Source organism: Hyla sarda, unplaced genomic scaffold, assembly GCF_029499605.1.
Source record: "Hyla sarda isolate aHylSar1 unplaced genomic scaffold, aHylSar1.hap1 scaffold_2958, whole genome shotgun sequence".
In the NCBI taxonomy this organism is placed as follows: domain Eukaryota; kingdom Metazoa; phylum Chordata; class Amphibia; order Anura; family Hylidae; genus Hyla; species Hyla sarda.
Genome location: NW_026609671.1, coordinates 14,019 through 26,683, shown reverse-complemented (window position 1 = coordinate 26,683; position 12,665 = coordinate 14,019). Strand labels below are relative to the sequence as shown.

Genomic DNA, 12,665 nt, shown 5'->3' with positions numbered 1-12,665 from the left:
GGAGGCCATTTAGTCAGCAGCAGCAGAAGTCCTGTGCCTGGACGCTCCAACAGCGGCCAGACACAAGCAGAAGCAGCAGAAGCAGCAGCAGCACCACCTTTTGTTTTTTGGCTGCAGCAGCAGCAGCAGACAGCAGCAGCAAGGCCCACAGGGCTGGCTAGCTGGCTAGCCAGCAAGCAGGTAGCAATGAAAGTAGGAATCTTTCTTTTTAACCCTGTAAGGGGGTGGTGCACTGTACCCGAAGATACTGCCATATCGGGTCAATGCATAGGGCGACGGAAGCAAGCTTCGAAATCGGCCCCCGTTCTCAAAAATCCATTTAATATATGGTCCCCAGATAGGGGACGTATCAGATATTAAACTGATAAGAACAGATACTACACTTGATCTTAGCCAAAAGGCCGAGAAGCGATAACCGTGAAAGGGGCGGGCCCAACAAGGTCCCCTTCATGGGCACTATCACTGCTTGCTGTCAGGGAGGCTGCCAGACAATTTTCCATGCACACTCTGGGCTGGGGGGCAGTCAACCACCAGTACACACAGCAGAACCTAAACCCATACCATTATTGCTAAGCAGCAAGACAGGGGCCCATTGCACTCCCACGGGGCCTTTTTAAATGCAATCCATAACCCGGATTTGCCAGGAACCCTTCTTACTCCTCCTACTTGCATGTGACACTGGGCTTAGGATCTGCATAGGAAACACACACACAAGCACACACCTACCTTTGTTGCCTGCAGATGCCTCCTTGGCTGTCCCCAAACGGTATCAAACCAACACCCACGGGAAGCTGTAAGCATAGAGGACATGCCTGCACCCCATTGGACTTACCTGTGTGGGTTAAATCCGGGTTATTTGACAACCTATGGCGGTGATGGTTCTGCTCAGGCAGAGCAGTGCTGATGCTCCTCATAAAGCTGTCGCTGCTGTGAAGGTTCTAGGTGACATCACAATCCCTATGGTTACATACACAACAAAGCTGGGTTGTTGTTGTTTACACTCTGCAAGGCCTGTGGAAGTGAGTGACATCATAGCACTGTAGTTCTGAGGGTTCTAGATGGATGCAACAATCTCCTGTTGCTTCTATGAAGGCCATAATAGACGACATCACCAAACAGCTCCATAGTCACATACACAGCAAAGGAGAGATGTTGTTTACACCTAGTGATGTCAGTGGTATTGAGTGACATCACAGCACAGTGCTAAGGCTCCTGGGCCTGGACACAGCAGCGGCTGCAATATCTCAACGGAGAATACGTTTATATATATGTGTGTGTGTGCGCGTATATATATATATATATATATATATATATATATATATATATATATTTCTCCGCCGAAATCACTTTTAAACCCATTTCCACCTTTTTTTCCCTTCTCTTCCTCTTACTTTTTTTTCACGTTTTTTTACGTTTTTCTCCTTTTCGCCTCTTTTCTGGGCGTATTATTCTTCTTTTTCTTCTTTTTTTTCGTCTAATGCATACCCCATCAGTGCAGCAATGCTTATTCAATACCGCCAGCAGATGGAGACACTGGGGGATAATTTTCTAAGGATTTATACTGATTTTTCCTGTCTGAATTTGTCGCACAGAAAGTTGCAGGCCAAATATGTGTGACATTTCTGCGACTTTAGCTTCTAGAGCATTTTTACAACATTATACATAGGTGCTGAATACATAAAAAGCGACTGTTCAGCGACAGACAAGTCGCATCGGCTGAAAGTAGGCCAGAATGTCAGTCCATGTTGGAGCAGGTTTAGATACAGTCTAAAGCATAGATCTCAAAGTCTGTGCACAGAATTTAGCAAGGGCCTCGCACCTTCTGATGCATCAGGTAGGTGCACTATAGCATAGCCTAACCCTCTGTACTTTGGTCTATATTGATGCGGGACATAGACAGCCAGCTGATGACCAATCCATTAGTGCAATGGATGGCTGGAAGCATTTGTCTTTGCCTTTGCAATACCACAGAAGCAATGCATGGTCAATGTACAGCAATGACACACCTGTGTGAACAGCCAGGAGACCCCCCCATGTTATGTTACATAGTTACATAGTTAGTACGGTCGAAAAAAGACATATGTCCATCAAGTTCAACCAGGGAATTAAGGGGTAGGGGTGTGGCGCGATATTGGGGAAGGGATGAGATTTTATATTTCTTCATAAGCATTAATCTTATTTTGTCAATTAGGAACATTCAGCACCCACCCGCTATCAAGGCAGCTGCCTATCATGTCATGCCCTACCTGCACAGGTGTGCTGGCTACTCAAATGATCCAATTAAGGAGGCCATTTAGTCAGCAGCAGCAGAAGTCCTGTGCCTGGACGCTCCAACAGCGGCCAGACACAAGCAGAAGCAGCAGAAGCAGCAGCAGCACCACCTTTTGTTTTTTGGCTGCAGCAGCAGCAGCAGCAGCAGCAGCAAGGCCCACAGGGCTGGCTAGCTGGCTAGCCAGCAAGCAGGTAGCAATGAAAGTAGGAATCTTTCTTTTTAACCCTGTAAGGGGGTGGTGCACTGTACCCGAAGATACTGCCATATCGGGTCAATGCATAGGGCGACGGAAGCAAGCTTCGAAATCGGCCCCCGTTCTCAAAAATCCATTTAATATATGGTCCCCAGATAGGGGACGTATCAGATATTAAACTGATAAGAACAGATACTACACTTGATCTTAGCCAAAAGGCCGAGAAGCGATAACCGTGAAAGGGGCGGGCCCAACAAGGTCCCCTTCATGGGCACTATCACTGCTTGCTGTCAGGGAGGCTGCCAGACAATTTTCCATGCACACTCTGGGCTGGGGGGCAGTCAACCACCAGTACACACAGCAGAACCTAAACCCATACCATTATTGCTAAGCAGCAAGACAGGGGCCCATTGCACTCCCACGGGGCCTTTTTAAATGCAATCCATAACCCGGATTTGCCAGGAACCCTTCTTACTCCTCCTACTTGCATGTGACACTGGGCTTAGGATCTGCATAGGAAACACACACACAAGCACACACCTACCTTTGTTGCCTGCAGATGCCTCCTTGGCTGTCCCCAAACGGTATCAAACCAACACCCACGGGAAGCTGTAAGCATAGAGGACATGCCTGCACCCCATTGGACTTACCTGTGTGGGTTAAATCCGGGTTATTTGACAACCTATGGCGGTGATGGTTCTGCTCAGGCAGAGCAGTGCTGATGCTCCTCATAAAGCTGTCGCTGCTGTGAAGGTTCTAGGTGACATCACAATCCCTATGGTTACATACACAACAAAGCTGGGTTGTTGTTGTTTACACTCTGCAAGGCCTGTGGAAGTGAGTGACATCATAGCACTGTAGTTCTGAGGGTTCTAGATGGATGCAACAATCTCCTGTTGCTTCTATGAAGGCCATAATAGACGACATCACCAAACAGCTCCATAGTCACATACACAGCAAAGGAGAGATGTTGTTTACACCTAGTGATGTCAGTGGTATTGAGTGACATCACAGCACAGTGCTAAGGCTCCTGGGCCTGGACACAGCAGCGGCTGCAATATCTCAACGGAGAATACGTTTATATATATGTGTGTGTGTGCGCGTATATATATATATATATATATATATATATATATATATATATATATATATTTCTCCGCCGAAATCACTTTTAAACCCATTTCCACCTTTTTTTCCCTTCTCTTCCTCTTACTTTTTTTTCACGTTTTTTTACGTTTTTCTCCTTTTCGCCTCTTTTCTGGGCGTATTATTCTTCTTTTTCTTCTTTTTTTTCGTCTAATGCATACCCCATCAGTGCAGCAATGCTTATTCAATACCGCCAGCAGATGGAGACACTGGGGGATAATTTTCTAAGGATTTATACTGATTTTTCCTGTCTGAATTTGTCGCACAGAAAGTTGCAGGCCAAATATGTGTGACATTTCTGCGACTTTAGCTTCTAGAGCATTTTTACAACATTATACATAGGTGCTGAATACATAAAAAGCGACTGTTCAGCGACAGACAAGTCGCATCGGCTGAAAGTAGGCCAGAATGTCAGTCCATGTTGGAGCAGGTTTAGATACAGTCTAAAGCATAGATCTCAAAGTCTGTGCACAGAATTTAGCAAGGGCCTCGCACCTTCTGATGCATCAGGTAGGTGCACTATAGCATAGCCTAACCCTCTGTACTTTGGTCTATATTGATGCGGGACATAGACAGCCAGCTGATGACCAATCCATTAGTGCAATGGATGGCTGGAAGCATTTGTCTTTGCCTTTGCAATACCACAGAAGCAATGCATGGTCAATGTACAGCAATGACACACCTGTGTGAACAGCCAGGAGACCCCCCCATGTTATGTTACATAGTTACATAGTTAGTACGGTCGAAAAAAGACATATGTCCATCAAGTTCAACCAGGGAATTAAGGGGTAGGGGTGTGGCGCGATATTGGGGAAGGGATGAGATTTTATATTTCTTCATAAGCATTAATCTTATTTTGTCAATTAGGAACATTCAGCACCCACCCGCTATCAAGGCAGCTGCCTATCATGTCATGCCCTACCTGCACAGGTGTGCTGGCTACTCAAATGATCCAATTAAGGAGGCCATTTAGTCAGCAGCAGCAGAAGTCCTGTGCCTGGACGCTCCAACAGCGGCCAGACACAAGCAGAAGCAGCAGAAGCAGCAGCAGCACCACCTTTTGTTTTTTGGCTGCAGCAGCAGCAGCAGCAGCAGCAGCAAGGCCCACAGGGCTGGCTAGCTGGCTAGCCAGCAAGCAGGTAGCAATGAAAGTAGGAATCTTTCTTTTTAACCCTGTAAGGGGGTGGTGCACTGTACCCGAAGATACTGCCATATCGGGTCAATGCATAGGGCGACGGAAGCAAGCTTCGAAATCGGCCCCCGTTCTCAAAAATCCATTTAATATATGGTCCCCAGATAGGGGACGTATCAGATATTAAACTGATAAGAACAGATACTACACTTGATCTTAGCCAAAAGGCCGAGAAGCGATAACCGTGAAAGGGGCGGGCCCAACAAGGTCCCCTTCATGGGCACTATCACTGCTTGCTGTCAGGGAGGCTGCCAGACAATTTTCCATGCACACTCTGGGCTGGGGGGCAGTCAACCACCAGTACACACAGCAGAACCTAAACCCATACCATTATTGCTAAGCAGCAAGACAGGGGCCCATTGCACTCCCACGGGGCCTTTTTAAATGCAATCCATAACCCGGATTTGCCAGGAACCCTTCTTACTCCTCCTACTTGCATGTGACACTGGGCTTAGGATCTGCATAGGAAACACACACACAAGCACACACCTACCTTTGTTGCCTGCAGATGCCTCCTTGGCTGTCCCCAAACGGTATCAAACCAACACCCACGGGAAGCTGTAAGCATAGAGGACATGCCTGCACCCCATTGGACTTACCTGTGTGGGTTAAATCCGGGTTATTTGACAACCTATGGCGGTGATGGTTCTGCTCAGGCAGAGCAGTGCTGATGCTCCTCATAAAGCTGTCGCTGCTGTGAAGGTTCTAGGTGACATCACAATCCCTATGTTACATACACAACAAAGCTGGGTTGTTGTTGTTTACACTCTGCAAGGCCTGTGGAAGTGAGTGACATCATAGCACTGTAGTTCTGAGGGTTCTAGATGGATGCAACAATCTCCTGTTGCTTCTATGAAGGCCATAATAGACGACATCACCAAACAGCTCCATAGTCACATACACAGCAAAGGAGAGATGTTGTTTACACCTAGTGATGTCAGTGGTATTGAGTGACATCACAGCACAGTGCTAAGGCTCCTGGGCCTGGACACAGCAGCGGCTGCAATATCTCAACGGAGAATACGTTTATATATATGTGTGTGTGTGCGCGTATATATATATATATATATATATATATATATATATATATATATATATTCTCCGCCGAAATCACTTTTAAACCCATTTCCACCTTTTTTTCCCTTCTCTTCCTCTTACTTTTTTTTCACGTTTTTTTACGTTTTTCTCCTTTTCGCCTCTTTTCTGGGCGTATTATTCTTCTTTTTCTTCTTTTTTTTCGTCTAATGCATACCCCATCAGTGCAGCAATGCTTATTCAATACCGCCAGCAGATGGAGACACTGGGGGATAATTTTCTAAGGATTTATACTGATTTTTCCTGTCTGGATTTGTCGCACAGAAAGTTGCAGGCCAAATATGTGTGACATTTCTGCGACTTTAGCTTCTAGAGCATTTTTACAACATTATACATAGGTGCTGAATACATAAAAAGCGACTGTTCAGCGACAGACAAGTCGCATCGGCTGAAAGTAGGCCAGAATGTCAGTCCATGTTGGAGCAGGTTTAGATACAGTCTAAAGCATAGATCTCAAAGTCTGTGCACAGAATTTAGCAAGGGCCTCGCACCTTCTGATGCATCAGGTAGGTGCACTATAGCATAGCCTAACCCTCTGTACTTTGGTCTATATTGATGCGGGACATAGACAGCCAGCTGATGACCAATCCATTAGTGCAATGGATGGCTGGAAGCATTTGTCTTTGCCTTTGCAATACCACAGAAGCAATGCATGGTCAATGTACAGCAATGACACACCTGTGTGAACAGCCAGGAGACCCCCCCATGTTATGTTACATAGTTACATAGTTAGTACGGTCGAAAAAAGACATATGTCCATCAAGTTCAACCAGGGAATTAAGGGGTAGGGGTGTGGCGCGATATTGGGGAAGGGATGAGATTTTATATTTCTTCATAAGCATTAATCTTATTTTGTCAATTAGGAACATTCAGCACCCACCCGCTATCAAGGCAGCTGCCTATCATGTCATGCCCTACCTGCACAGGTGTGCTGGCTACTCAAATGATCCAATTAAGGAGGCCATTTAGTCAGCAGCAGCAGAAGTCCTGTGCCTGGACGCTCCAACAGCGGCCAGACACAAGCAGAAGCAGCAGAAGCAGCAGCAGCACCACCTTTTGTTTTTTGGCTGCAGCAGCAGCAGCAGCAGCAGCAGCAAGGCCCACAGGGCTGGCTAGCTGGCTAGCCAGCAAGCAGGTAGCAATGAAAGTAGGAATCTTTCTTTTTAACCCTGTAAGGGGGTGGTGCACTGTACCCGAAGATACTGCCATATCGGGTCAATGCATAGGGCGACGGAAGCAAGCTTCGAAATCGGCCCCCGTTCTCAAAAATCCATTTAATATATGGTCCCCAGATAGGGGACGTATCAGATATTAAACTGATAAGAACAGATACTACACTTGATCTTAGCCAAAAGGCCGAGAAGCGATAACCGTGAAAGGGGCGGGCCCAACAAGGTCCCCTTCATGGGCACTATCACTGCTTGCTGTCAGGGAGGCTGCCAGACAATTTTCCATGCACACTCTGGGCTGGGGGGCAGTCAACCACCAGTACACACAGCAGAACCTAAACCCATACCATTATTGCTAAGCAGCAAGACAGGGGCCCATTGCACTCCCACGGGGCCTTTTTAAATGCAATCCATAACCCGGATTTGCCAGGAACCCTTCTTACTCCTCCTACTTGCATGTGACACTGGGCTTAGGATCTGCATAGGAAACACACACACAAGCACACACCTACCTTTGTTGCCTGCAGATGCCTCCTTGGCTGTCCCCAAACGGTATCAAACCAACACCCACGGGAAGCTGTAAGCATAGAGGACATGCCTGCACCCCATTGGACTTACCTGTGTGGGTTAAATCCGGGTTATTTGACAACCTATGGCGGTGATGGTTCTGCTCAGGCAGAGCAGTGCTGATGCTCCTCATAAAGCTGTCGCTGCTGTGAAGGTTCTAGGTGACATCACAATCCCTATGGTTACATACACAACAAAGCTGGGTTGTTGTTGTTTACACTCTGCAAGGCCTGTGGAAGTGAGTGACATCATAGCACTGTAGTTCTGAGGGTTCTAGATGGATGCAACAATCTCCTGTTGCTTCTATGAAGGCCATAATAGACGACATCACCAAACAGCTCCATAGTCACATACACAGCAAAGGAGAGATGTTGTTTACACCTAGTGATGTCAGTGGTATTGAGTGACATCACAGCACAGTGCTAAGGCTCCTGGGCCTGGACACAGCAGCGGCTGCAATATCTCAACGGAGAATACGTTTATATATATGTGTGTGTGTGCGCGTATATATATATATATATATATATATATATATATATATATATATTTCTCCGCCGAAATCACTTTTAAACCCATTTCCACCTTTTTTTCCCTTCTCTTCCTCTTACTTTTTTTTCACGTTTTTTTACGTTTTTCTCCTTTTCGCCTCTTTTCTGGGCGTATTTGTCACGATGCCGGCTGGCAGGTAGTGGATCCTCTGTGCCAGAGAGGGATTGGCGTGGACCGTGCTAGAGGATCGGTTCTAAGTCACTACTGGTTTTCACCAGAGCCCGCCGCAAAGCGGGATGGTCTTGCTGCGGCGGTAGTGACCAGGTCGTATCCCCTAGCAACGGCTCAACCTCTCTGGCTGCTGAAGATAGGCGCGGTACAAGGGAGTAGACAGAAGCAAGGTCGGACGTAGCAGAAGGTCGGGGCAGGCAGCAAGGATCGTAGTCAGGGGCAACGGCAGAAGGTCTGGAATCACAGGCAAGGAACACACAAGGAACGCTTTCACTGGCACTAGGGCAACAAGATCCGGCGAGGGAGTGAAGGGGAAGTGAGGTGATATAGGGAAGTGCACAGGTGTAAACACTAATTGGAACCACTGCACCAATCAGCGGTGCAGTGGCCCTTTAAATCGCAAAGACCCGGCGCGCGCGCGCCCTAGGGAGCGGGGCCGCGCGCGCCGGGACAGAACTGACGGGGAGCGAGTAAGGTACGGGAGCCGGGGTGCGCATCGCGAGCGGGCGCTACCCGCATCGCGAATCGCATCCCGGCCGGAGGTGGTAACGCAGCGCCCCGGGTCCGTGGAACCGACCGGGGCGCTGCAGTGAGGGAAGTGTAGCGAGCGCTCCGGGGAGGAGCGGGGACCCGGAGCGCTCGGCGTAACAGTACCCCCCCCCCTTGGGTCTCCCCCTCTTCTTGGGGCCTGAGAACCTGAGGATCAGACTTTTGTCCAGGATATTGTCCTCAGGTTCCCAGGACCTCTCTTCTGGACCACAACCCTCCCAATCCACTAAAAAAAAAGTTCTTCCCCTGACCTTTTTAGAGGCCAAAATCTCTTTAACAGAGAAGATGTCCGAGGAGCCGGAAACAGGAGTGGGAGGAACAGATTTAGGAGAAAAACGGTTGAGGATGAGAGGTTTAAGAAGAGAGACGTGAAAGGCATTAGGGATACGAAGAGAAGGAGGAAGAAGAAGTTTGTAAGAGACAGGATTAATTTGACACAAAACTTTAAAAGGACCAAGATAGCGTGGTCCCAACTTATAGCTCGGGACACGGAAACGGACATATTTAGCGGAGAGCCATACCTTGTCTCCAGGGGAAAAAATGGGAGGAGCTCTTCTTTTCTTATCTGCGAATCTCTTCATGCGAGAAGAAGCCTGTAAGAGAGAATTTTGGGTCTCTTTCCATATGGTGGAAAGATCACGAGAAATTTCATCCACAGCGGGCAGACCAGAGGGCAAGGGGGTAGGGAGGGGGGGAAGAGGGTGACGGCCGTACACCACGAAAAACGGAGATTTGGAGGAAGATTCAGAGATTCTGAAATTATACGAGAATTCGGCCCAAGGTAGAAGATCTGCCCAGTCATCCTGGCGGGAGGAAACAAAATGTCGTAAATAGTCACCCAAGATCTGGTTAATTCTCTCTACTTGTCCATTGGATTGAGGATGGTATGCAGAAGAAAAATTTAATTTAATCTTGAGTTGTTTACAGAGAGCCCTCCAGAATTTAGACACAAATTGGACGCCTCTATCCGAGACGATCTGTGTAGGCAACCCGTGAAGACGAAAAATGTGTACAAAAAATTGTTTAGCCAACTGAGGCGCTGAAGGAAGACCAGGAAGAGGGATGAAATGTGCCATTTTGGAGAATCGATCAACGACCACCCAAATAACAGTGTTGCCATGGGATGGGGGTAAGTCAGTAATAAAATCCATACCAATCAGAGACCAAGGTTGTTCGGGGACAGGTAGAGGATGAAGAAAACCAGCGGGCTTCTGGCGAGGAGTCTTATCCCGGGCACAGATAGTGCAGGCTCGCACAAAGTCCACCACATCAGTCTCTAGAGTCGGCCACCAATAGAAGCGAGAGATGAGTTGCACAGATTTCTTGATGCCCGCATGACCTGCGAGATGGGAGGAGTGACCCCATTTGAGGATCCCAAGGCGTTGGCGTGGAGAAACAAAGGTCTTTCCTGGAGGAGTTTGCCTGATGGAGGCTGGAGAAGTGGAAATCAGGCAGTCAGGAGGAATGATGTGTTGAGGAGAGAGTTCAATTTCAGAGGCATCTGAGGAACGAGAGAGAGCATCGGCCCTAATGTTTTTATCAGCAGGCCGAAAGTGAATTTCAAAATTAAATCGGGCAAAGAACAGAGACCACCTGGCCTGACGAGGATTCAGCCGTTGGGCAGACTGGAGGTAGGAGAGGTTCTTGTGATCGGTGTAAATAATAACTGGAAATCTTGATCCCTCCAGCAGATGCCTCCATTCCTCAAGTGCTAATTTAATGGCTAGAAGCTCTCGATCCCCGATGGAGTAGTTCCTCTCCGCCGGAGAGAAGGTCCTGGAAAAAAAACCACAAGTAACAGCATGCCCGGAAGAGTTTTTTTGTAGAAGGACAGCTCCAGCTCCCACTGAGGAGGCATCAACCTCCAATAGGAAGGGTTTAGATGGGTCAGGTCTGGAGAGCACGGGAGCCGAAGAAAAGGCAGACTTGAGTCGTTTAAAGGCGTCTTCCGCTTGAGGAGGCCAAGACTTGGGATCGGCATTTTTTTTTGTTAAAGCCACAATAGGAGCCACAATGGTAGAAAAATGTGGAATAAATTGCCTGTAATAATTGGCGAACCCCAAAAAACGTTGGATGGCACGGAGTCCGGAGGGGCGTGGCCAATCTAAGACGGCAGAGAGTTTATCTGGGTCCATTTGTAGTCCCTGGCCAGAGACCAAGTATCCTAGAAAAGGAAGAGATTGGCATTCAAACAGACATTTCTCTATTTTGGCATAGAGTTGATTATCACGAAGTCTCTGAAGAACCATACGGACATGCTGGCGGTGTTCTTCAAGATTGGCAGAAAAAATCAGGATATCGTCCAGATATACAACAACACAGGAGTATAGTAGATCACGAAAAATTTCATTAACAAAGTCTTGGAAGACGGCAGGGGCGTTGCATAGACCAAAGGGCATGACCAGATACTCAAAGTGTCCATCTCTGGTGTTAAATGCCGTTTTCCATTCATCCCCCTCTCTGATGCGGATGAGATTATAAGCACCTCTTAAGTCCAGTTTGGTAAAAATATGGGCACCTTGGAGACGATCAAAGAGTTCAGAGATGAGGGGTAGGGGGTAGCGGTTCTTAACCGTGATTTTATTAAGACCGCGGTAGTCAATGCAAGGACGTAGAGAGCCATCTTTTTTGGACACAAAGAAAAATCCGGCTCCGGCAGGAGAGGAGGATTTACGGATAAAGCCCTTTTTTAAATTTTCTTGGACGTATTCAGACATGGCAAGAGTCTCTGGGACGGACAGAGGATAGATTCTGCCCCGGGGTGGAGTAGTGCCCGGGAGGAGGTCAATGGGACAATCATAAGGCCTGTGAGGAGGTAGAGTCTCAGCTTGTTTTTTGCAAAAAACGTCCGCAAAGTCCATATAGGCCTTAGGGAGACCGGTTACATGAGGAAGCACAGGGACACGGCAAGGTTTACTGGGAACCGGTTTTAAGCAGTCCTTGGAACAAGAGGGCCCCCAACTCTTGATCTCCCCAGTGGACCAATCCAGGATTGGGGAATGGAGTTGAAGCCAGGGAAGTCCAAGAAGGATTTCAGAAGTGCAATTGGGGAGGACCAACAGTTCAATCCTCTCGTGATGAGATCCGATGCACATTAGAAGGGGCTCCGTGCGGAAACGTATAGTACAGTCCAATCTTTCATTGTTTACACAATTGATGTAGAGGGGTCTGGCGAGACTGGTCACCGGGATGTTGAACCTGTTGACGAGAGAGGCTAAGATGAAATTTCCTGCAGATCCAGAGTCCAAGAAGGCCACAGCAGAGAAGGAGAAGGCAGAGGCAGACATCCGCACAGGCACAGTAAGACGTGGAGAAGCAGAGTAGACATCAAGGACTGTCTCACCTTTGTGCGGAGTCAGCGGACGTCTTTCCAGGCGGGGAGGACGGATAGGACAATCCTTCAGGAAGTGTTCGGTACTAGCACAGTACAGGCAGAGATTCTCCATGCGGCGTCGTGTCCTCTCTTGGGGTGTCAGGCGAGACCGGTCGACCTGTATAGCCTCCACGGCGGGAGGCACAGGAACAGATTGCAGGGGACCAGAGGAGAGAGGAGCCGGGGAGAAGAAACGCCTCGTGCGAACAGAGTCCATATCCTGGCGGAGCTCCTGACGCCGTTCGGAAAAACGCATGTCAATGCGAGTGGCAAGATGGATGAGTTCATGTAGGTTAGCAGGGATTTCTCGTGCGGCCAGAACATCTTTAATGTTGCTGGATAGGCCTTTTTTAAAGGTCGCGCAGAGTGCCTCATTATTCCAGGATAAT

General features: G+C 47.9%; 4 non-coding genes across 4 annotated transcripts; all 4 read right to left on the bottom strand.

Moving 5' to 3' along the window:
- Positions 1-222: 222 nt before the first annotated feature.
- LOC130327258 (U2 spliceosomal RNA) lies at positions 223-413 on the bottom strand. The gene has a single exon (XR_008871714.1). It is a non-coding gene; the product is annotated as a U2 spliceosomal RNA (small nuclear RNA).
- Positions 414-2,505: 2,092 nt separating this feature from the next.
- LOC130327257 (U2 spliceosomal RNA) lies at positions 2,506-2,696 on the bottom strand. Its single transcript, XR_008871713.1, has one exon. It is a non-coding gene; the product is annotated as a U2 spliceosomal RNA (small nuclear RNA).
- Positions 2,697-4,792: 2,096 nt separating this feature from the next.
- Positions 4,793-4,983, bottom strand: LOC130327256 (U2 spliceosomal RNA). Its single transcript, XR_008871712.1, has one exon. It is a non-coding gene; the product is annotated as a U2 spliceosomal RNA (small nuclear RNA).
- Positions 4,984-7,075: 2,092 nt separating this feature from the next.
- On the bottom strand, positions 7,076-7,266 carry LOC130327255 (U2 spliceosomal RNA). The gene has a single exon (XR_008871711.1). It is a non-coding gene; the product is annotated as a U2 spliceosomal RNA (small nuclear RNA).
- Between the last annotated feature and the right edge of the window lie 5,399 nt (positions 7,267-12,665).